The following is a 24,586-nucleotide window of genomic DNA, read 5'->3' on the forward strand; positions in this document are numbered from 1 at the left end:
TTGGTTTGGTTCTTGAGTTGTAGTGTTTTCTAGTCTCAGTGAAGTATAAACTGAGTTAGGAGCTTTGTCTTCAATTTGGGAAACTCGAAGACTTGGGAACACTCACCCTGGGAAGGTTTGTGTTTTGTAGAAATAGGAGTTAGAGTTTAATTCCTACATTAAAAGAGTCTTGTAATTTGTTAAATATTGAGGCTCAATTGTTTTAGTGGAGTTGGGGTTAAATCCTGTAGAGATACAGGTCATGAATTTTTGCACCTCTTTGAGTCGGGTGTTTTTCACGTGAACATCACTGTGCAATTACTTACTATTTTAGCTAGATAAGAACATGTTAGTCAACCTGTTCCATTGATAGGAAACTATTAGGCTAAAATAAGTAATTAATAGGGCACATACTCTAACAATTGGTATCAGAACGAGGTTGTCTTACATAATGCTATCACCTAAGAAAAGATCACTATGATGAATTTCACACCCCCTACTGGGCATAGTGAAGGCCAATCCATTACTAGGCCACCACTTTTTGATGGATGTCATTTCACCTGGTGGAAAGCTAGGATGGAAATGTTCATTCAATGAGAAGACTATGAATTATTGGACAAAATTGCTGATGGTCCAACTATCCCAATGAAGCTGGAAGATAGAGAATAAGTTAGGAAAGTAAGAAGTGAATTTACTTCTGATGATTTGGTTGCATTAAGGAAAAATGCAAGGGAAAAAAACATCCTAGTGTGTGGAATAGTTCTAGCTGAATACAACAGTGTCTAATTGCACCACTGCTAAGCAAATTTAGGATGCCTTGGTCAATACACATGAGGTCACCACTCAAGTGAGAAAATTCAGAATTGCTCTCCTCTTTACCGAATATAGGGCTTTTAAGATAAAAGAAAATAAATCCCTTTATCAGATGATATAAAGACTCACTGCCTTAACCAATGAATTGACCTCTATGGGAAAAGTCATCACTACTGAGGAACAAGTTGAGAAAGTGTTAAGGGTTTTGCCTAAGTCTAAATGGGATATAAAGGTTACTGCGATTAGGGAGGCAAAGGGTCTAGCTAGTATGACACTGGATGAATTAGTGGATAACCTAAAAACTCACGAGATGCAAATTGATGAAGCCAAGAAATATAGGGCAGCTCCTAATAAAACCCTAGACCTAAAGGCTTCAGATAGTGATGGAGAAGTAGAACTCACTGAAGAACAAGTAGCCTTTATAACAAATAATTTCAGCAAATATTCAAAAAGAAGAATGGAACAGGTAGCAAGAGACGTCCTAATAACAATACCATTAGGTTTTAGAAGTGTGGTAAAACTGATCATCAATTCAAAGATTGTCCTATCTGGGAAATCAAATGGAGAAAAGAAAGAGCTGAGAAAGAATTAAAAAGAAAAGGCTATGAAAAGGGAGAAGAAATAATTTGCTTAGGTGGCTGCTTAGGGATCTAACTTTGAAAAATTAAATAAAGATGAGGTAGATGAAACTACTCTCATGGCAATTGGAGATACAAATATGGAAGATGAATATAACACAGTTGAGGTAAGTATTCCTAATCTTAAAAATAACTTACATTTGTCTTCCAAAGAAAGGATTGTTTCTCTAATGAATGCTTTAATAGATGACTTCTAAGAATTAACTTCTGATAGGGATGAACTATTCAATAGTCTTGTAAGTCTCAAGTTTGACCTTATTTATCTTAAAACTTACGAAAGCATTGTTGAAAAGGAAAACAACACGCTCAAGGAACAAGTTAGTCAACTTGATTCTTTAAATTTGAATCTTCTATCTAAGATCTTGAAATTGACTCTATTTAAAAAAGGTGGAAAGTGATGGCCAAAAAATATTTAAGCTTGAGTTGACCAAGTTTAAACAAGAATGTGATAATGAAAAGGAAAAGGTAGATAGGTTAAGCCAAGAGATCACTTGTCACGGTCCGAGGCTACCCCCTAGTCACGACAATAGTGCCTACGGTCACAAGTGACAAGTGATTTCTTGGCTTAACCTATCTACCTTTTCCTTTTTATTAACCCATGTGTTGGTACCTACTGAGAGCACTGAATAAAATAATAACAATGGATATGTGTGGAAAACAACTGATAAAGTCATAAAGTCTTAATACTAAAAATACTAATGAATTAATAATTCTGAAACATCTAACAAGACTGATAAAACAGACTAACTAACTAACTGACTATCTGAACGTCTGAAAAACTTGACCGACTGAGGATTTGATGGGACAAGACCCCAACTAACACCAACGAAATGAAAATACAAAACTACTAAAATAACTAAAATAATCAATTCTACCCTCTATGGTAAGGACTCATCACTGCTGTTGTTGGGTATGTTAAACTGTCTAAACACGATTAGGAAACTGTGCTCCGAACCTATGATATAAGACATCATGGCGCAAAAAAGAGTATACGGTCAGTACTTTAAATATACTGGTATATGAGATGAGGTTAGGCTGATAAACATGGAGTACTGTTGTAATACCCCGTATTTTTCCTAGCTTAAATTCGTTCCTAGAATGTTAAGGGATATCTTCCAAAATGAATAATATTTATTACATGTGGAATTTTTAAAATTTCAAATTTTTATTTTGTGAAAAATTGAATAAGCTTTCCATCGATACCAAATTCTCCCAAATCTGACAATCAGTGAAGGACTTATGGCATTTTTAAGTTAGCAGCATGCCAACTGGGCACTTGGCGCATTGCAAAGAAGGCAAAATTCATAATTTTTAATTCCAATGGACCTCTGTGATATTGGCATGTCTTGGAGTGGTCTATTTTTCCATTTTTCAAAATCCAGTAGCCCAACGCGATATTGGCGCATTGCGCTAGTGGCCAAAATGGCATTTCAAAGGGGCACCACAATGGTGGTGCGTTGCAGAGCATGTCCAGTTCCCATTCTTTCTTTTTCAATGAGCCACAGCAGTTGTGGTGAGTCGTGGTGGCCAACCAAATCGGAAAAAAAATTATTTTTTCCAATATTGTTTAAAAGCTCAAGAGGATATTTTGGTCAATTTCCAAGTCCCCAATTCCATCCAAACACAAGATTTAAGATTATTACAAGCATTTTATGCTCATATTCCTCAAAATTTTCTCTCAACCAAAACCCTAAGCTTCAACAATCAACCACAAGAATCTCAAGATTCCATCATCCTTTTTCTAAATTAATTCAAGGTTCCCTACTTAAGAATTCCAAGAATCATCATTCAAGAGCACAAATAGGATCTCAAAAGCAAGATTGTTCATCTAGTTTATCATCCAAGGTATGTGGAGTTTGAACAAGGACAAATCTTTTTTCCTTGTGCCCAAAACTTAATTTTATTTCAATTTTACTAAATACTCTATGATTTTCCATGAAATTTAAGTTAGGGTTGATGCCCAAATCCTCATTATTTTAGTTTATGAAATTGTTATGACATTTAAGGCTCCAATTGTAAGAAATTTATATATATTCACATTTGAAATTATAAGATTCATATTATGAGTTATATACCATTATCTTGACTGAGATTATTGAAAGTTTTAAAGATGATTATTGAGCATGAAATTTAAATCTGATTATTGATGTAATTATTGATACATTAAAGCTTTATACTTTGAGTCCTAAGTACCATTGAGGATTTTATGAGGAAATTATGATCTCAAGTCCTATTGACAAGTTTTGATTAGTGCCTTCAAAATCAAAGATTGATCTTTTGATCCAAACTAAGATAGGAATCCACATTATTCATATGGTTTATGATTTAAACAAAAAAAAAAGGATAATTGGTTTTAATTAAGAACCCTTGTGCTATTTTAAGGTGGATTTCCTAAAAGTTCTGAGCAATAAGTATGGGACTAGTATTTATCATCGAGTTGAGTATGATTCCAAGGTCTCATGCCCCAGAACTATGAGCCACCGTAGTTTTTAAACGCCCATAGTGGGATAAGTTAGTGATCACTTAAGTTAAGGTTCTATTTCGATGGCAAAGGTAGAATAGCTCTCCCCAATGTGGGCAAGACGTTGGACTATATGTCAGCTCACATGGTTTATGTTGGTTAGAAGAAACTCCCAAAGTCCCTAAGTCCCAAAGTTCCAAAATTTCTAAAGCTCCCAAAATTTCTATGTCCTAAAGTTTTGAAAGATTTCCCTACAACTTAATAGTAAAGATTTTTAGAATAGTTTTAAAGTGTCTCCCTTCAGATAAAGTGTTTTCCCTAAATTTTTAAATCTTACATACTGCAGATTCTAGAACAGAAAAAGTAACAAAAAAACTTTTAGAAAACTAAGTGTTAAGGCTCACAAGTTTTACTCAGATTCTGCTTTACAAAAAGATATTAGCTACAGTTTTCAGCTTTTAGCTTACAGATTAAGAGTTAGTCCTTTCTACACTTAGATAGTATAATTTAAAGGGAGAATCCAAGTACATCTTTTAGAACTAAATGTTATGGCTCACGAGATTTATAAAGTATGTTTTGCTTCTTAAATCCTCATATTTCAGTATTTCAGATATTCCAACTTATGTGAGTCATTTACATTTAGCATCCATTATTTTATAAATTATGATGATGAGATGCTATTTTACTTATGCATTTCACCCCCATATGCTCAGTACATCCTCAAAGTATTGATCCACATATATGTATTTGTGCTACATTGTCTCATAATGTAGGTATCAGTTCAGTTGTAGCACGCATACCATATTCAGACAAATTACAACTTCCAGTCAGCAGGTAATGAGTCCTCTTGATTCAAGGACTCGAGTTAGTCATATTGTTTGAGTAGTATTTTATTTTTCTTTATTCAGTTGTATTGATTTATGATAGCTGGGGGTCATGTCCTGGCTACTTATTGTCAATACTAGTAGAGGCTTCATAGGTAGTCAGTAGAGTTGAGGTATTTGATTTCAGTTTTGTTTGTAAAAGCAGAGTTGTAATTATTTTAATTTAGTTTTGTATTGATCAGATTCATAAAAGAGTTATCTTCTGCCTATTACATTCAGATTTATGTATTTTATTCAGTTGCTTATGAGTTATGTCAGTAGAAGGGTTATCTTGGGATCACTTGTGGTCCTAAGCACTGTGTGACATCTCGAGACCATTTTTGGGGCGTTACAATTGTGCATATAAAATAAGGACTAACTGAATAGCAGGAGGTAACTAAACATGAATGCATGAAAACTGTAATAGCTGAGAATGTAGGACCTAGCATAACGGTAACAAGTTTGAAATTTGAAAGACTGTAAGCTATATAACTGAATAACTAAAAGTTCATACACTTGGTCAAGAAAACCTGGACTAAGAATACACTAAAATACTGTACGGAGACTGTGGGAGGTATTATCTAACCAATATGCCCCAATCTGAGTTAATCGGGGTCCAACCTGTAACCCCAAGTTGGAAGGGTGTTAGTACCGTGCCATGGGTATTAACACTGGCTATGTGGATCCACTAAACTGGTATCCCAAAGTACTAAAGAGTCACCCTCAACTAGCGGATGCTCTAATGAGATATGTGTTACCCTCAACTGGTAGTTAAACAATTTGCCAACCCTCAACTGGCAGGTGAGCCCCCCATCCCTGGGTTTGTTTAGTGCTAAATCCTACTCCCAACTGAACTGACACTGGAACTGAAACTGGACAGAGTCTAACTAAACATTATTTCATGATTAATAATGCTCATTATGATCATAATAACTGAATAAATAGGAATAATCATGGCTTAATTGAATCATACTTGAAAATCTAAAAAATTAATATTTTTGTTTTACACTCATGCAACTGAACTCAAAATGAGATTTTAAGCGCCTTCGTACCTTAGTGAAGAGAATCAAGTCACAATGTAGTTCTTGGTAAGTGTTTTTTTACTTCCTAACTTTTGCCTAGTCTGCCTCTTTCGAGGTTTTCAATCTAGCGGATTTCTTTATTTTTTTAATTTTTTTTAGTTGTACATAATTTATACTCTTGCGAGATAGGAGTGGTCATTCAGTTTATACTCATGCCTTAAGGAGTGTCATTTTCCTTCAAGGATTGTATTTCTTCAAGAACTTAGCATTGATAGGGACAATTTTCACTCCATCTATATCGACAAGTTTATAAGCACCATTTGAATATTCCTCTTATACAACATATGGTCCATCCCACTTTGGGGTAAATTTTCCCCCAAACTTACAAGAAGTGATAATGGGTCTCCTTACTGCAAGGACTTTCTCTCCAACTTGGAAGAACCTCAAGCAAACTCTTTCATGGAAAGAACGAGAGAGACGGACTGGGTAACATTTAAGATTTTGTTGAGCCTCTAGTGTTTTCTCATCAAGAGCTTCTAACTCCATAAGTTGCAACTTAGAATTTTCTTCATTAGTGAGCCCTTCTTGAATAGCCAGTCCCAAAGAAGGTATTCAACTCTCAAACGGCAGGACTGTTTTAACTCCAAAAGCAAGTAAATATGGGGTTGCTTGTGTTGGTGTGTAGTAAGTTGTTCTATATGCTCATAAAGCTTCTTCCATTTATTCATATCAATCTCGCTTGGACTTGGAGGTGACTTTCATAAATATATTGCATAAAGTCTTATTAAACGCTTCTGCTAAACCATTGGCGGCAGCATGGTACATAGATGACTTGTACTGCTTGAAACCAGAGAGATCACAAATCTTATTCATCAACTTGTTATCAAATGGCTTACCATTGTCGATTATTATATATTGAGGGATTCCAAAGCGGTAGATAATATTCACTCGGATGAAATTTGCAATATTTTCTTTCTTTACTCCCTTGAGTACAATAGCTTCGGCCCATTTTGAGAAGTAGTCTATTACGGCCAAGATGTATAAGTGTCCACTAGAAGATTTTGATAGTGGACCAACAATATCCATTCCCCAAGCATTAAATGGGCAAGATGATACAGTTGGGCATAGCACTTCAGAAGGTTGAAATGTGAAATTCACATGGAATTGACAAGCTTTGCATCTTCTAGAATAGTCCAAGCAATCTTTCACCATCATTGGCCAATAGTATCCCATCTTTTTAATGTGAAAAGGGAGCTTCGGTCCAGACTAATGTGATCCACAAACTCTTGAGTGCATTTTTTGTAAAGCTTAAATTATTTCTTCCTTTCCCAGACATCGCAAGAGTATTCCTTCAAATGATCTTCTATATAACGTGTTTTTATAGTAAACGAAGCGAGGTGCACTACGGAGAATGTCAGTCCTTATCCTTGGATCTTTTGAAAGTATCTCATAATATAAGTAATCAATGATAAATTATCTCTAATCTTCTTTTATAGCTTTAGAAATGGCAACGAGGTATTCAGCCTTATTTTTTACATCCTCATTTGACAGTGGTACTACTCATTCTTGGTGGATAATAACTTGCATCTGATTTGAAAGAGTCAGAGTTGAAGCCAAAGCAGCTAGGGCATCAGCTTGCTTATTTTCTCTCTTTGGCACATGTTGGAGGGTTACTTCTATAAGCCACTCCATCAACTTCTGTGTATAATCATGATACGATCATAGCTAAAGCTTTCTGACTTCATACCTTCCTAAAAGCTGCTTGATCACTGATTAGGAGTGACCAAAGACTTGCAATTGTAGTTGTTTCATGTAAACTACCATCTCAAGTCCAAGTATTAAAACCTGATATTCAACAACATTATTAGAGCAACGGTTTGTTAGGGTAAAAGAGTATGGGATGACCTCTTCTTGTGGAGTGACAAACACCATATCGGCACCAGCTCCATATCGATGTGCAGCACTATCAAAGTACATCTTCCACGAGAGTCAGGCTTCAATAATCATTGTATCTTCATCAGCAGGTTCATCGCTTAATTCCTAATCATAAGGTATCGGGTGGTCTGCCAAGAAGTTAACCAATGCTTGTCCTTTTACGGCCTTTTAGGGAATATACACAATCTCAAATTGTTGAAATTGAAGGTACCTTCTTGCAAGTCAGTCACTGAGGACTGATTTTGATATTACAAACTTAATGGGATTTTCCCTAGACACAAGACGAATAGCATGATCCTGAAAGTAATGCTTTATCTTTTGAATTAAGAAGGCCAATGCCAAACACAACTTTTCAATTGGAGAATACTTTAGCTCACTTAGTGTCATCATTCTGCTCAGATAGTAAAGAGAGTTCTCTTTGTCTTCACTATTTTCTTGAGCTAGTAGTTCTCTAACTGGCCTCTTTTATGCCGCGATATAAAGTATCGGTGGTTTTCTAAGTATGGGTGCCGCAAGAACTGATGGCTTCATTAAGTAAAATTTGATACTCTCAAAGGTATTACTACAAATTTGGTCCCATTTGAATGGAGTGTCCTTCTTCATGAGATAACTAAATGGTTGACATTTTCCAGCTAGGTTTGAGATAAACCTCCTTAAATATGCTAGCCTTCCTTGAACGCTTTTTAACTCATAAATATTTCAAGGCTTGGGTATCCTCAATATTCCATAAACCTTGGCTTGATCAATTTTAATTCCTCGGTGTTGGACAATGAAGCCAAGAAACTTTTCGAAAGTAACTCCAAAGGCACACTTCAATGAATTCATCCTAATTTTATATCTTCGAAGTAACTCAAACATCACTCTTAGGTCTTTTATGTGGTCGTCTCTCTTTATTGACTTCACCACTAGATCATCCACATAACATTCAATATTTTTATGGAGTAGGCCATCAAAAATGTTTTGCATATCCCTTTGATAAGTGGCGCCAACATTCTTCAAACCAAAAGACATTACTTTGTAGCAATAAATATCTTTGGGCGTACAAAATGTAGTGAGTTCTTCGTCCTTTGGTGCCATGCAGATTTGACTGTAGCTGGATGAACCATACATGAAGGACATCGCCTTATAACCAGTGGTGGCACCAATCATCAACTCAGGTATGGGAATTGGAAAGTTATCATTAGGGCAAGAGTTGTTGAGATCCCGAAAGTCGATACAAACTCAAATTTGGTAATTCTTCTTCCGTACTAAAACAATACGTGAAATCCATGTGGGATATTTGAATTCGCAAATAAATTCAACTTCAATGAGTTTGTTAACTTCATTTTCAATCAATAGAACCAACTCTAGCCTAAAGCACCTTTGGGTTTGCTTAGTAGGTCAAGCCCTATTCTTGACTGTCAACTAATGGACTGCTACTTTTGGATCTAAGAAGGAATTTCTTTGTAACTCCAAGGAAAGACATACATATATTCTTTAAGTATGTCCATATAAGTGATTTCCTCCTCCATCTCTAGAAAGGTACTTAGGTAAGTTGGTCTTGGGACTTCATTGGTTTCAAAATTAACTTCTTTCAAGGGATCTATTATGGCCTTCACTCCTTCTCTAAGTTACGATAGAGCATCTCTGGCATCTTCTTCCTCTTGGGGGTCATCATCATTAATGGATATATAATACCACCAGAAAGCATCTTCTATCTCTTTATCAACCTTCACTTGAGATGAGAAATCTTTCTTATTCTGGGTCGTAACATGATATGAGGATCCAAAACTTTCTTCATCTTCCTCATTTCCTTGGTATAAACCACAATATGAGCCTTTGCTTTTAACACCTCATTGCATGAAACCACCAGTTCCATCGGCCTCCTCATTCTAGAAGGAATCAAACTTTGGAAATCCTTTTAAATTTTAAGTGAAGAGTGCATCATCGTGCTTTAACAACTTCTCTGATGCTTGTTGCTTTTTTTTTTATTTAGAGGTCTCAACCTTTCAAACACAGAAGTTCTTGCAGTTGATTTTCCAAGTCAGTCAAAGAAAGAAGGCCTTTTGTTAGACGTAGTAGACTCTTCTTCTACAGTGATATAGTTACTAACCGCCCTTCTTATTGAAATTCTTATAAAGATGCGAATTGGAGGTGGCAACGTGTATCCTAGACCTTCACGTGCCTGCCTAGTTATACCTTTCGATGGAAGTTTTCCCAACCTTGATGGCTAATTAGGATTATATCCAGCCTTTATAAATAACTTGTATGCAATTTGGTCGAAGCCCTCTTTCGTATGGTTCGTAGGGAGTGTCATATCTTGTGGCGGATTTTGAGCCATAGACTCTCCAAGTAGTCTTGAGGATGGATTTATTGCGTCAATCCTTCTGTGAACTTTCTTTTTTTTTACCTTTGGTACGTAGCGAAGAACAGGAGTTGCCTTCTTTTTCATAGGTGTGACACTTTCTTAATTTGAAGCGAAGAGCGGCTTCTTGGAGGCAACTTTTTTTACAGTCACAGCGACCTTCTTAGATGTAAGATCATCACACATGGTCTTGGTGACATCTTTGACTCTTTTCTCATTCACAACATAATTCTTTAACTAGAATTTTGCATCGACAAAGTGTGACTCAGCTTCAATAAATGGCTTATCATAGGCAACTATCTTTATTTTGACTCCATCTTCTAGGTACTTCAAGTATTGATAGTAAGAGGACGAGATAATTTTGTTCTCATGTACCCAAGGCCTACCAAGTAATATATTGTATGAACTTTTGGCATCAATCACATACATCAATGCATTTGATTGAAAACTGTCCATATGAATCCCCAAATTGACAGATCTCATGGCTCTCTGGCCCCCTTGGTTGATGCCTTGGATCATTTTACGGCTTTCGGCCAGTTCGTCAGTAGCGATGCCAAGTTCCTTCATTGTATGAATAAGTAGGATGTTAACTCTGGATCCCTCATTAATCAAGATTCTATTTATCTTCTTTCCTAGAACTTGACCTACCATGTACAAGGGACGATTGTGTAGGGTTCCTCTAAGAAAAAGATCGTTATTTATAAATATGATTTTTGTATCACATACATGTGTCTCCTAACCAAGAATTTTAGCAAGCTTTTTAGAAGATGGAGGAACTTTCATGGGTAGATTTTCACCCGTTGCCCCCTATTTGGCAGTATTAAAATAAGATGCCTCAAGGTTGACTTGAGCAGTCTTTGCAAGAAACCAACTTGGTAAGAATTCTTCCAACGTTACTGAACATTGTGGTTTTTGGTGCTAAAGCTCTATTACCCTCATCTTTTTTGGAAGTTCAACCAATTTTTATTTCTTTGGTTTCTTCACCATCCTTCTTCTAGTTGTCTGCTAGGATGACTCCTTTCGTAGACTCGTCTTCCTACGTCTGTGCCTGGTCTCCAAAGTCTAACTTCATGGTCGTCTTCGTCAACTGAAGACCTGTAAGGCTCTAATAGTTTCTCATTATGTTCTTCAACACATATTTAGACTGGATCGACCGAGATAAAGTGATAGAGATTTAATGAGAACTGGTCATCTTATTATCGAAGAAGATCTTCTTCTTATTTGTCAATTGCATGACTTTGCTTTTAAAGACAAAGTATTTTTCCAGAGGATGACTTACAAGCCTATGATACTTGCAATAATTTGAGTCGTTGGTTATTTCAGGTTCATCGGTTCACTTCATATCTAGGACTTCAATGAGCTTATGCTCAAGGAGTTCATCAAAAATTTTTGCAACATCAGAATCAAGGAAAGGGTATTCTTTTTCTTGCATCTCCTTTAAAGTTAACTTCTGATTTGGACGTGCTCGAAAAGTAGTCTTCAGGCTTTGCTTATTGATCAACTTCGTGGTGACCTTCACAGGAGACACATCAATATTCATAGATTCCTTATTGTCATTTTTTGAAACAAACTTGTCCCATCTTTTGGATTCCTGCTTATCCTTTTCCCTTCGAGGTTCATGGATAGGCACTGCTCCCTTTTTAGCCGAAAATATGCTCAACTCCATGTAATGAGCACGGGTACCCAGCTCTTCAAAGGATTTTGGCTTAATGTCTTGCAAGATATAGAGAATCTCCCAGTGCATTCCTTGATGCACAATTCTATTCCAGAGTTTTCACTGAGCCTATCTTTGCAGTTTACTCTCGCATTTCTCCATCGATTGATGAAGTCAATGACTGGCTCATCTTTTCTTTGTCGAGTATTTGTGAGCTCTACCATTCTCACCGTACGCCTTGTGCTATAAAAGCAATTCAAAAACTCATGTTCCAACTGCTCCCAACTATCGATAGAGTAAGGCTCAAGGTCTGTATACCAATCAAAGGCATTTCCCTTTAGGGAATGAACAAACTGTTTGACAAGATAGTCACCATAAGTTCCAGTATTATTACATGTCTCAACAAAGTGTGCGACATGTGGTTTTAGGTTCCCTTTGCCCTCAAATTATTGGAATTGGAGGTTGATAGCGGCAGGCATTTGAAGCCATCAATCCTTGTCATGTAAGGCTTAGCATAAGCAAGGAAAGACTTGGAGACAACATCATACTTGTCTTTGAGGGTCCCTTCAATGAATTCCTTCAATTGCTCAATCGGGATCATTCCCTTAGAAGAAACTTGTACCTCTTTAGTCAGTGGTGTTTGTTTCACAGGACGTTCTATCTCGTGACCCTTTGGAGATTTTCTAGGTGCATGGCTAGACTATCCGTCTATCAGTCCATCCATCCTATCTACTATATTATCAATTTGAGCATCTTAATTCTAAATAATTTGGTCAAGCCCTCAATTGTCTTTGTCAGATTCGCAAACTGCTCCTCCATAGACAAGGCATCAGCCACCACTGCATGTATGATCACTGGAGACGTTGGAAAGTAACATGGATTATCTCATAAGTTTATCTTTGAAGTGCTCAACTTATATGGTGTAAGTGGAGATGACTCATTTGTTGAACAACCATCGCTCTTTGCGCCAGAGTATTTGTAACCAGAATGCTCAAGTAGAGCTAGAGTCTTCTTAAACGATTCTGCCACACTGCTTCCTCCTTTCAAAGCACTTGCATTAGACTTCGTTTCTTTTGAGGTTGAAGATCCAAAAACTAGAGTTGGCGCGAACGACACGGGATGTGTTTGTTGTCCTAGCAAGCTTGCCTTGCTCCTTGTAACAACTCCCAAGCTTCTGAAAGTAACATCAAGGATGTTTTGTACTTCAGCAGAGTACTTTGAATCACCAATCTTGGAAGCAGTTGATTGAGAATTGACCTTCTTGGAAGTCATTTCAGTGTTGTTAAACTTTGAAGTTGGAAAAGTTGAGATGAGAAGTAGAGATTGTCCCACTGGATATACCAGAATTTGTTGGAAAATAAAATTTCGAGACCAAAAATAAATAATCGAGATAAGAAAATATTACAACAATAAATTTATTGATTTCAATATGTGAGTGTTACAATCTCTATGAATCCTCTGATTAGCCTTTTCAAATATAAATTTAAGGGCTTAAAGCTTGATCTTGAATTTGAACTTGATTTGTTTATTTGAGGGACTTGATCTTGACTTGTGCTTGAATTCAAGGGTTTTTGAGCTTGTTCTTGAATATCGCGGTCTTGATTTTGAATCTTGATGAACTTGATTTGAATGCTTGAGTATTGTAGAGAAATAACGGAGTTTGATCCACGAGCTTTTTCTTGCTTCTTGTTAGAGTTTTGGGGGTCCTTTTCTAAATTATGAGACCCTTATTTATAGTTGTGGAAAGGAAAGAGTCACGATGAAAATAGACTTTCTTTGTCCAATCAAATTCAAGTGACGCGACGTCTTTTATGGGCTTTGATTTCATTGGGTCTGCTGCATCATTTTGACCTGTGGCATGGTCCTATTGGATCCTTCCCTTGACTTGGCATTCCACGTCATTTGATATGTGTCGCTTATTTGGGCCTCTAGAACATGACAATATCTTGGGCTTAGTAAAGTGGGTTCATCATTTGTAGCCCAAATTAATAGACTAGCCCAATAAATATTGGATCTTATTTAAAGGAAAAATCACAGAAAGTAGCATACTTAAGACTATAATTACAATAAATAGCAACACTTTTGTAAATTACTGTTTATAGCAAGAGTAGCATTATTTAACCCATTAACTAGGCAAGTGCATGTTTTACTCTTACTACTTTATATTTTCCTATCTTCATTCAACTATTTCACCTCCCCCAATTATAGCCATATCTTTTACCCCTTTTTTTCATCTTTTTTATATTATTTATTTTTTTATTTTATTTTTATTTTTTATTTCCACTTTATTTTCTCTCTTCTATTTCTCTTTTTTTTTTAATTTTTTAATTTTTTTTTCTTTTTTTTTTCTCTTTTTCATATTTGAAAATAATTTTCTCCTTGATCTTCAAGATTTCAATATAATACATCATTACTGTCTTTCACTCTCTTATATCTCTACCTTTTTTTCTTATTAGTTTTTTTCATCTTATTTTTTATCATTTTATATTTTGATTTTGATTTCTTTTTCGTTTTTATTTTTTTCTTTCCACTTTATTTTATCTCTTCTATTTCTCTTTTTTTTTTCTTTTTTCCCTTTCTCACATCTTTTTTTTTCGTTTTGTTCTTCTTTTTTCTATTTTATTTTGTTTCTTTTTTTCCTTTTATTTTTATACTTCTACTTCTCTTTCTTCCTTTTTTTTTCTTTTTCACTTCTCTTTTTTCGTTTTTTTCTTTTTATAGTTTTTTATTTTTATTTTTTTACTCTTCTATCCCTAACTTTTATTTTGAAAAGACAAATATGTATATCACATACCCATATTCAAAAAACATACAAAATACATAGCTATATAGATCTGGATATGTATTTCAGTACAAAATATACATATGTATTTACAAAATACATATCATATTCATATTAAACAGTAACAAACATAACTATATTATACATCTTCATAAGTATTTGTAAATTACAAAGGTGACTCATATAAAATAAGAATATACATATGGATTAAGTATGTATTCTGTAAATACATATGCAGAGCTATATGTATTTTATACGGTGCTGAATTTGTCTTTGAACTGTACATACTATGTCATTTTAGAGGGTAACATATGTACTTATTTATTTTCTTTTACTGTTTAAGATATGTATCATGTATTTTTTATTACCTATATGTATATAATTGTCATTTTTATTATAAAGATTTTCTGTCCTGTATGTTTATATATACACGTGAGGCAAATATGTATTTCTGTAAATACATATGCAGATATATATGTATGTTTTTATCGTAAATACATATGCAGATCTGTATATTTATTTATTTTGTATATTTTTTGAATATGTATATATGATATAGATATTTGTCTTTTAAAAATAAAAGATAGAGATAGAAGAGTAAAAAAATAGAAAAAAATAGAAAAAACAAAAACGAAAAATAAAAATTCAAAAAAAAAGTAGTGAAAAGGAAAAAAAAAAAGAAATAGAAATAGAAACTAGAAATAGAAGTGTAAAAACAAAAGCAAAACGAAATTAAAAAGAAGACGAAGAAGATGAAAACGAAAACAAAATGAGAAAGGGAAAAAAAGAAAACGAAAAAAGAAAAAAATAAATGAAAAAATGAAAAAGGTAAAAAACGAAGAGAAGTAGAAGAGAGAAAATAAAGTGAAAAAAAATAAAAAAGAAAAAGAAATTAAAATTAAAAAAATGATTAAAAAAATGAAAAAACTAACAATAAAAAATAGTTAGAGATATAAGAGAATAATATTTTGAAATTTTGAAGATCATGGAAATGATAATCTTCATATTTGAGTTTGATTTGGAAAAGAAATCTACTAATTTAAATAAGAGTAATTTATGAAAATTTAATTAGATGGATAATTATTCCTTATTTAACTCAACTAATTTGAGTAAAACAATGGCAGTAAATCTTGTTGTATATGTATTTGTATAGCAACAACAACATACCCAATGTATTCCCACCTAGTGGGGGTCTGGGGAGGGTAGAGTGTACGCAGTCCATACCACTACCTCAGGTGAAGTAAAGAGACTGTTTCCGATAGACCCCCGGCTTAGAATCAATCATAATATAACAAACACAATACATATATGTAATAAAAACTTGTACAGTGTGTAAAATATACTAACAACACTAGCCACAAGACAATACTAAAACTATACATCTGAAACCATAGATAGCACTAACACCTACTACCTAGAAACTTTCGACACATATACAGAACACCCGACACCCTCCCACCCCCTAACCCTCTACCCTAATCCGCATCCTCCACACCTTCCTATCTAGGGCCATGTCCTCCGTAAGCTGTAACTGCTCCATATCATGTCTAATCACCTCCTTCCAATATTTCTTTGGCCTATCTCTTCCCTGCCTAAAATCATCCATAGCCAAAGTCTCACACCTCCGCACTGGTGCATCAACACCCCTTCTCATCACGTGTCTGAACTAACGTAACCTCACTTCTCGCATTTTGTCCTCCACCAACATCACTCCCACCTTTTCTCGAATAATCTCATTCCTCACCCTTTCTTTCCTGGTCTGACTACACATCTACCGCAACATCCTCATCTCTGACACCTTTAACTTTTGGACGTGGGATGTCTTAACTGGCCAACACTTCGCTCCATACAACATAGCCGATCGGGCTGCGACTCTGTAGAACTTACCTTTAAGATTTGGAGGCACCTTCTTATCACATAAAACTCCCGAAGCAAGCCTCCATTTCAACCACCCTGCCCCAATACGATGTGTGAAATCCTCGTCAATCTCACCATCACCCTGAATTATAGACACCAGATACTTGAAACTTTCCTTCTTCTGAATGGCCTGAGAATCCAGCCTAACAACTATTAGAGTTTTTGCCTTGATTTTCTTACTATATTTAAGTTTTACTTTTTCTTAGAAGGAAAATAAAAGTTATCATAATTACTTTTACGTTTCCTGAAAAAAAAATATAATTATTTTTCATATTTGGCTAACCTCTTTCTTGGAGGAAAGGTTTAAGACATCTATAAATAGAAGACTCCCCTTCTTATACCATAACATAAGGGCATCCGCAATGTAGAGTCTGGCTTAGGGGGAGATTTTCTCTCTTATTAGTTTTATATTTTTTTAATATTAGGTTTTATATGTAGGCCAATTGGCCAAATTATATAATAATTATGTTTTTAGTATTGTTTTCTTTGTCGTTTGAATTATCACCACGATAGTTTGCAACTAATAGCTTCCGTATGACGCCCTCTCAATTTCGAACCCAACAAGTGGTATCAGAGCTTACGGTTCAATGGTTCAATGGTGTGGTGAGACGAGATTAAACAGGTTCAAAGTGGTTTCAAAATCAAGCTGCAACAATTTGGATGATAATGAAGATTTTTGTCGAACTACATGTAGAGAACAAGTTTGAATCATATTTTCAATACTCCTGCTGCTGTATCTTTAAAAATAAAAATAAAATATTACTTTTAAACCAATTTTTTATCATGATATTTTAAACCTTATTTTTAACCATGGCAAGCAGCAGTTATGAAGATTATATCAAGAACGAAGTTCATGCACGTGATATGAAGAGAAAACGGATCAAGTGAAGAAAATCACGCCAAAAAGGGGAGATTTGTTAGAGTTTTTGCCCTGATTTTCTTACTATATTTAAGTTTTATTTTTTCTTAGAAGAAAAATAAAAATTACCATAATTACTTTTACTTTTCCTGAAAAAAAAATATAATTTTTTTTCATATTTAGCTAACCTCTTTCTTGGAGGAAAGGTTTTGGACATCTATAAATAGAAGAGTCCCCTTCTTATACCATAATATAAGGGCATCCACAATGTAGTCGTTAAAAGAGTCTGGCTTAGGGGGAGACTTTCTCTCTTATTTGTTTTATGTTTTTTTAATATTAAATTTTAGATGTAGGTCAATTGACCAAATCATATAATAATTATGTTTTTAGTATTGCTTTCTTTGTCTCTGAATTATCACCACAATAGTTTGCAACTAATATCTTCCGCATGACGCCCTCTCGATTTCGAACCCAACAACAACCACATCAGTCTCCTGCGACACAACACTAAACTTACACTCTAAGTACTCCGTCTTGGTGAATTATGTTGTTATAAAAGTTACAATTAAGACTCTATAGTTGTTATTTCTGATATTTTCCTTTATTTAAATCCATGTGTTTGGACTTAAATAATTAATTCAATTCTATTAACCCACAATATTTATTTAGGACTAATATATTTTAAATTTGATACAATTCAAATTTTATACGAATTTTTATTTAATAAAATTTTGTTATCCACACAATATTCTTGGGGCTGTATCATGATCAGACAGATTCATAGGCTTTGAGGTAGCTTCCTTAATCATCCTAGAAAGTTCTTTCATGTCCCCATACTCTGTATGAATTCCTCTTTAGACCTTGTTTTATCAACAACTTCTCCTACTTCTTTGGTCTGAACTACATCCAATTCAGTACTTTCCATATACACACAAATAAGTCATAAATATTTTGTGTAATTATAAGTCATTTTCTTAAAAATAAAATTTACATTTTAAAGTTAAATCATAGTACTAAATATAGAAATGTGTTTTTTTTTATTGATAAAAGGTATAAATGAGTCAGAATTAGGAGAGAGTAATAAAGTTTGGCACGAACTTCAATTTTATGTAAGTCGTCCACTTTGGCTTATTCTCCTCAAGAAGTCATCAAATAAAACGATAGTTTAATTAATTTATTCTTTAAGAAACTTTTTTCTGGAACTTCATAAATTTGTGTACACCTTTTAAATTTAATTAATTTTTTAACAAGTAATGTGGGACAATTATATGAGGCACAGAGTGTAAAACTAGGCAAAAAGGAGTGATGTGTAATCTCTCTTCCGCTCAGAAGGTTTGTTTATTTTTTCTTTTTCTTTGATAATTTTTCTACTTACATATTTCTTTTTATTGTAAAAAAAAAATGTGTCAATTACTACTCCACTTTATTTATTTTAATATAAATATTTAGTGATCTTTATTTTCATTACTAGCGTGACTTTTTAAATTCATAACTCCTAGACTATTATTAGTCATATTCATAGCATCGTTTGATATATCATATCGTTATCTTATAAAAATAGAGGCACTTTCACACTTTATTGCAAGGAAAATGATCATGTTAGCCAATAAAAAATTTGAAAGTTGAAATGGTTGTTAAGAATTTAGAGCAATTCATCAATTTTAAAAGTTTAAGTTAAGTAATTATTCATTTACTCTTGCAAATATTTGTTTGTTCGTGGTAAATAGTTTGAGAGCTTTTACAAAATTTTCCGGTAAATGATTCTCCGTATGCATCAACAACTAATAGAATATGAAAGGTGTGATTCCTTCTTTAATAATTATAATTTAACACACTGCATGCCTCTTTCTATTTTCTTGGTTAAATTGAATAACAGATATATTTCTTTCTTTTGATACAAAAAAAAATCGTTATACTATTTTTTTTTCATGCTCCTATTTATAATAGGTAATTGAGATCTAAATATCAAATATCATTGTACATATATAATAGCACCTTATTATAGTAGTCATGAAACTTTCGGACAAACATTGCCAATGAAATTTGATTATACAAATAGAGGTTTAAATGAAAGTTACTAGAGTCGTTCGAATCAAGTGTTAATAAAGTCTATTATACCGCAGGAGACCTCTCATAAGATGCCAAATTATAGTTTGTGGAAAATAAGTGGAGCACCATACTGAGGCTGCATGATTAGCGAGGATTGAGGAGCATGTGTGTAGGATGGAGACAATTCGAAAGAGAAGCTTTGTAGGATCATAGACAGCCATCTTTGCTTCTAACATGGCAAAATTTTGTCCAATGCATATTCTAGGACCCCAAGCAAATGGAAAATATGTTATTTGACCCTTTGTTGTACTTGATAGTCCTTTGAATCTCTCTGGATTGAACTTGCTTGCATCTTCACCCCATATCTCTTCATCATGATGCAATATGATCACTGCCAGTGAGATTAGTATACCGGCTGGTATAGATACTTCTCCTAGTGCTATGTCTTCATTAGCTTGTCGGGTAAGTGTTGTTATCGGGGAATATAGCCTTAATGACTCGTACAAGATCATTGTTACCTGCAACAGAAATGCTCCTCCATCAGTGATATCAAGCATCAGCGAGACATGTTAAAAATTACCATTATACTAATGGCTGTTATTCACTGGGGCTTCGAATGGCAGCTCCCCTATCATCAGGTCACCCGACTTACTTGACCTTCCAGCACTGAGCAGGCGTTAGCCCCCATAAATGGTCTTACGGCTCTGCGTAGACCTGTGTTTCTGGTAAACAGTCATCCGGACCTGATCAGTGTGAAACCCTTTGCGAGGAGGCACCCCTTATCCAGAGTTACGAAGCTACTTTGTCGAGTCCTAAAGTTTAGTGGGTAAACTAACTCCTGCAGGTGTGTACTCCTCTAGCTTGTAGCCAACATACAGAGAAGTTATTGGAAAGGAGATCACCCCTGATTTGGGACACATAATTCTCTAATAGCATAAACTTATAGATCACATGGTCATACAGTTCAACATAGTGCCAGCGCAAGCAGAAATACTGAGTTCAAGTCTCACCCCACCGATAACCAAAAGAAATTCACACGTGTTTGTAGAAGAGTCCCCTTTTCTTTCCTAAGGAAGCCATAGCATCTTCTAGTACAGTATCAAAGCTACAGTATAACAATGGGGATATGATGGCATTGAAACTGAACCAACCAACTAGAACACTTACAACTCTAGACGAATTTATCCATCAAAATTGGGTTCATTAGGAAGGGAAGGGGATTCTTTTACAGGAAACAGATGAGATGGTCACACAATTCAACGTGGTGATATAACACAAGCAGAAATCCGAGTTCAAGTCTCACCCTACCGATAATCAAAAAAAATTTACACATGCTTGTAGAAGAGTTCCTCCTTCATAAGGAAACCATGCGATTTTCTAATCCAATATCAAAGCTCCAGTCTTTTAAATTTCAAGCACTCAAAGCAATAGCAATAACAATGAAAGTGAATACCGTTGGCACATAAATTGAACCAACAAAACTAGAATACTTACAGCTTTTAGACGATTTAATCCATCAAAATCTGGTTTTTGACTCCCAAAGACTTGCAAGACTTCTTCTCTGGCCCGTGCCTGCCAATCTTGATACCTGCTCAACAACACCAGTGTCCATAGGAGCCACACTGATGTAGTTTCCACACCAGCAAAATAGAATAGCTTGCATTCTTCAATGACTTCTTCGATGCTCATTCCAAAGTCTTTGTTTCCCTGCTGTTGAATTTCTTTAAAATTCGATTCCAGCAATATGCCTAATAGATCTTCATTATCGGCATCGCCTGCTTCCATTGCCTTCAATCTTTTATCAATAATACCTCTGATTGAGGACCGACCATGCTTATTTATTTCCTTCATTCTTCGGTTCCTCTTTGTTGGCAAAAATCTTTGAAATTGGTTTATAAAACAGAAAACCAAAATGCGTTCACAAAAATCAGAACTAATCAATTTTGCATTTCCTAATGAACTTTGTAGTTTGTAATAGAGTACTACAGCTACATTTTCTGAATTCCTAGGAGAATTAAGTTACCTCCAGCCTGGGATATAAACTGAGCGTACAGCTTCAAGAAAATGCTGAGCGTGTTCCTTTTGAAGTTCAAAAATCTTTTCACCTTCTTCATAACTACTGCCAAAAGCCGTCCGAGAGATCACATCACTGCTCAATTGCTGAAGGTGAGGCCATACACCTATCTCATGTGAGCCTTCCACTGGAACAGCGTCTGCCCATTTGCTCAGCATCTCAGTACAGCTCAAGTAAAAAGCTGGAAGCATATGCTGCGCGACAAAATGATGAACAAGGAAAAACGTCAATGACACTAACGCTTGAGCAGGATTAGGAATACACATATGGGTACCATTGCCATCTAGTATACGCTGCGGGTTAATCTAAAGATAGACCGTTAATATAACAATTAAGGTGAAGCAAATAAAGGAACAAACAGATCCATTTGGCCGTAATACATCTAAGAAATTATTCTAATGAACATAATCCTCCCTGGATGCAGAAAGAACAACATGGACTAAATGCCCTGTCCAAAACAAGAAATTTATTAAGAGCGAGTCTTGAAAAATGATGATCCAGGACAAGATTCGACTTTTTTGAATCAGAAAATCAGTCTCTGATTGTCTAACTCAAGCTAGGTGGCAGAAATCACTCAATATAGTCATAATGCAATTACAGATCGAAAATGTAAAGAATGAAAGTCAAAGCGGAAAGAATCTTTAGCCAGAGAAGCTAGAGCGAGCATATTATAGATTGGTGGATGAACAAGTAGGAAATGATCCAGGCGAGCTAATAACGATCCTTGTCACAGGTGACTATTGAACCATAAGATCCTTCTATGCTTGTCCATTCAAGTCAGAGATCAGAAATTACTCGAAATAGTCATATGGAGGACAGATAAAAGTTCAGATTGAATGATAAGGAAGGCAAATAAAAGGAGACAGAAGGACTTAACCAGAGCAGTAGCAAGAAAAGTAACAGCCCACATTTTATCCATCGTTAGATTAAGAATTGCAAACACAATAATTTTTGATTGGCCAATCACGAAGTTGAAGGAGGAAGAGGGGAAAGGGAAGTAATGACAAACCTTTAACTTCTCTAGATGGAAAACGAGATTGATGATTTTTCTATGTTTGGTCCATTTGTCTTCCTCATAGCTTACTAATCCTTGTACAAGTTAGGTTCCTCATGGATTTACCTGAGGCTTTTGAAACAAATATATTTTGGAGAATACTTCCTTTATAAGCTCAGGGTCCATGATCAATACTTGTGGTCTTGGACCCAACCATATAAAAGAATTTTTCCCTGCAAGCATATGTTTTAGGATTAACTACTAATACAAATTTGGAAATGGACATTTATAGAACCAAAAATTAGAAAGAAATGAACAAAGTGACCTTCAGAAGATAACTAAATCAGGCTCATACACTTTGCAAAAGTTTCCTATGCATAAAGGTTAGGAATTGAGTAAAATCTTGCAAGTAACTATATCTTCTTTCAAGGTTCGTTGGAAACCTGTTTTTATTTATTTCCCATCTCATGGAAAACCATTTTCGTTCTGCTTAGCCTTATCCCCTTCTAGGGAGTATTTTGGTGATAGGTTCTATAGAAACTGGATGATCCTATATGGTCAAATACCTAGCGACGAACTCCTATGTTTCTGAAGTTCCTGGACAACAAGCCTAAAGGTTTTTTTTTCCTCCATAAGATCGATATAGATTATAGTGACGATTTTGATGCTAGTGATGATATCTATAGTGAACTTGATACTGTGCTGGAACAGTTAACTAGGATGAATGGGCCAACTGTGGATATGATGCCGGAACTAGACCGATTTTATATCACCCTTGAATTCGAATAGCAAAAGCAACGACACGACTAAATAAACTTTAATTCAAAATCTTGACAATTTAACTCCTTATCTAAGCCAGTTGGAAAATTTCATCAGAAAAGCTGATTTCAATACAGGAAATGATTGCAGAGCTACAATATCAAATACAGGTTCAGACAAACCACGCTTCTAAGTTCTAGCTAAACTGTTTTTGTATTTGGAAATTCATTAAAATGTGTATAAACTATCGTTGAATTTCAAGTTCAGAAAACATAAACTTCAAATCCTAGCTCCATCTGCGAAAATAAATGAGAGACTGTGAATGGATAACAAATTAGTGAATTTAAGCTACTACTTATACAGCAACTTAGTTACTTATTTCACCTGATTATCAATAAAACTTTGTCAAAAGACTTACATGTATTTATCAAATATGTAACATGATCGTGAAATTTTATTTTTTATTATTTTGCTGAAAACTTACCATATTTCTTGATGGTTTCAAGAAAGAAAGGCACCATTCTAGGTGCAAAATCATGATCAGACAGATTCATAGGCTTTGAGGTAGCTTCCTTAATCATCCCAGAAAGTTCTTTCATGTCCCCATACAATATTCTGTATGAATTCCCTTTTAGACCTTGTTTCCTCAACAACTTCCCCAACTTCTTTGGTCTGAACCAAATCCAATTCAGCACTCTCCATACACACACAAACAAAGTAACTGTTATGCCAGCACAACATACTGAACTATCATTTGAAGCTTGTCCATTTTGTTTGAGTACGAACTAGCTTCTTAGACTTGAATAATCTACTACTGTATCCCAAATTTATACACCACTTTTATTTCTAGTCATTTTCTAAAAATAATAAGTACAATATTTTTCAATATTTAACAATAATTTAATGTTAAAATGTAAGCTCATCCTTAATAAAATACTCCCTCCATTTCTTTTAACTTAGACACATGCTTTAATAAACCACTCACTTTTAGAAACAGCAAAATAATCAGATAAATCTTATACTTATTGAGTTTATAATATGGGCAATTCAACTTTATCTCTTTGCCATCTAAACTATTAAACTCGTCAAAATATAATATTTTAAACCCCTATTTCATCCATTAATATGAGTGTACGGAGAAAATAGAATATTCAGAATACAGAAAAATATAAATAACTTTTAAAAAAACATAAGAAACTGTTTTTTTTATTAAAATATCTTAAATATTTTGAAACTGTTAACAATATACAAAGTTGATTATTATTAATTTTTATTTTTAAAATTATTCAAATTAAAATTAATATGTGTTTTAGTTCAGTTTCAATATAAATAAAAATAAAAATAAAAATTATACTTATATATAAGAGAGGATCTTGAGATTTGATAGTCCTCACAAAGGCTTTTTTGGTATTTTAATTTTTTTTTATTAAATAAAATTACTAC

General features: G+C 34.5%; 1 pseudogene; it reads right to left on the reverse strand.

Moving 5' to 3' along the window:
• Positions 1-19,271: 19,271 nt before the first annotated feature.
• Positions 19,272-24,357, reverse strand: LOC107857295 (annotated as a pseudogene).
• Between the last annotated feature and the right edge of the window lie 229 nt (positions 24,358-24,586).

Source organism: Capsicum annuum, chromosome 1 (assembly GCF_002878395.1).
Source record: "Capsicum annuum cultivar UCD-10X-F1 chromosome 1, UCD10Xv1.1, whole genome shotgun sequence".
NCBI lineage: Eukaryota > Viridiplantae > Streptophyta > Magnoliopsida > Solanales > Solanaceae > Capsicum > Capsicum annuum.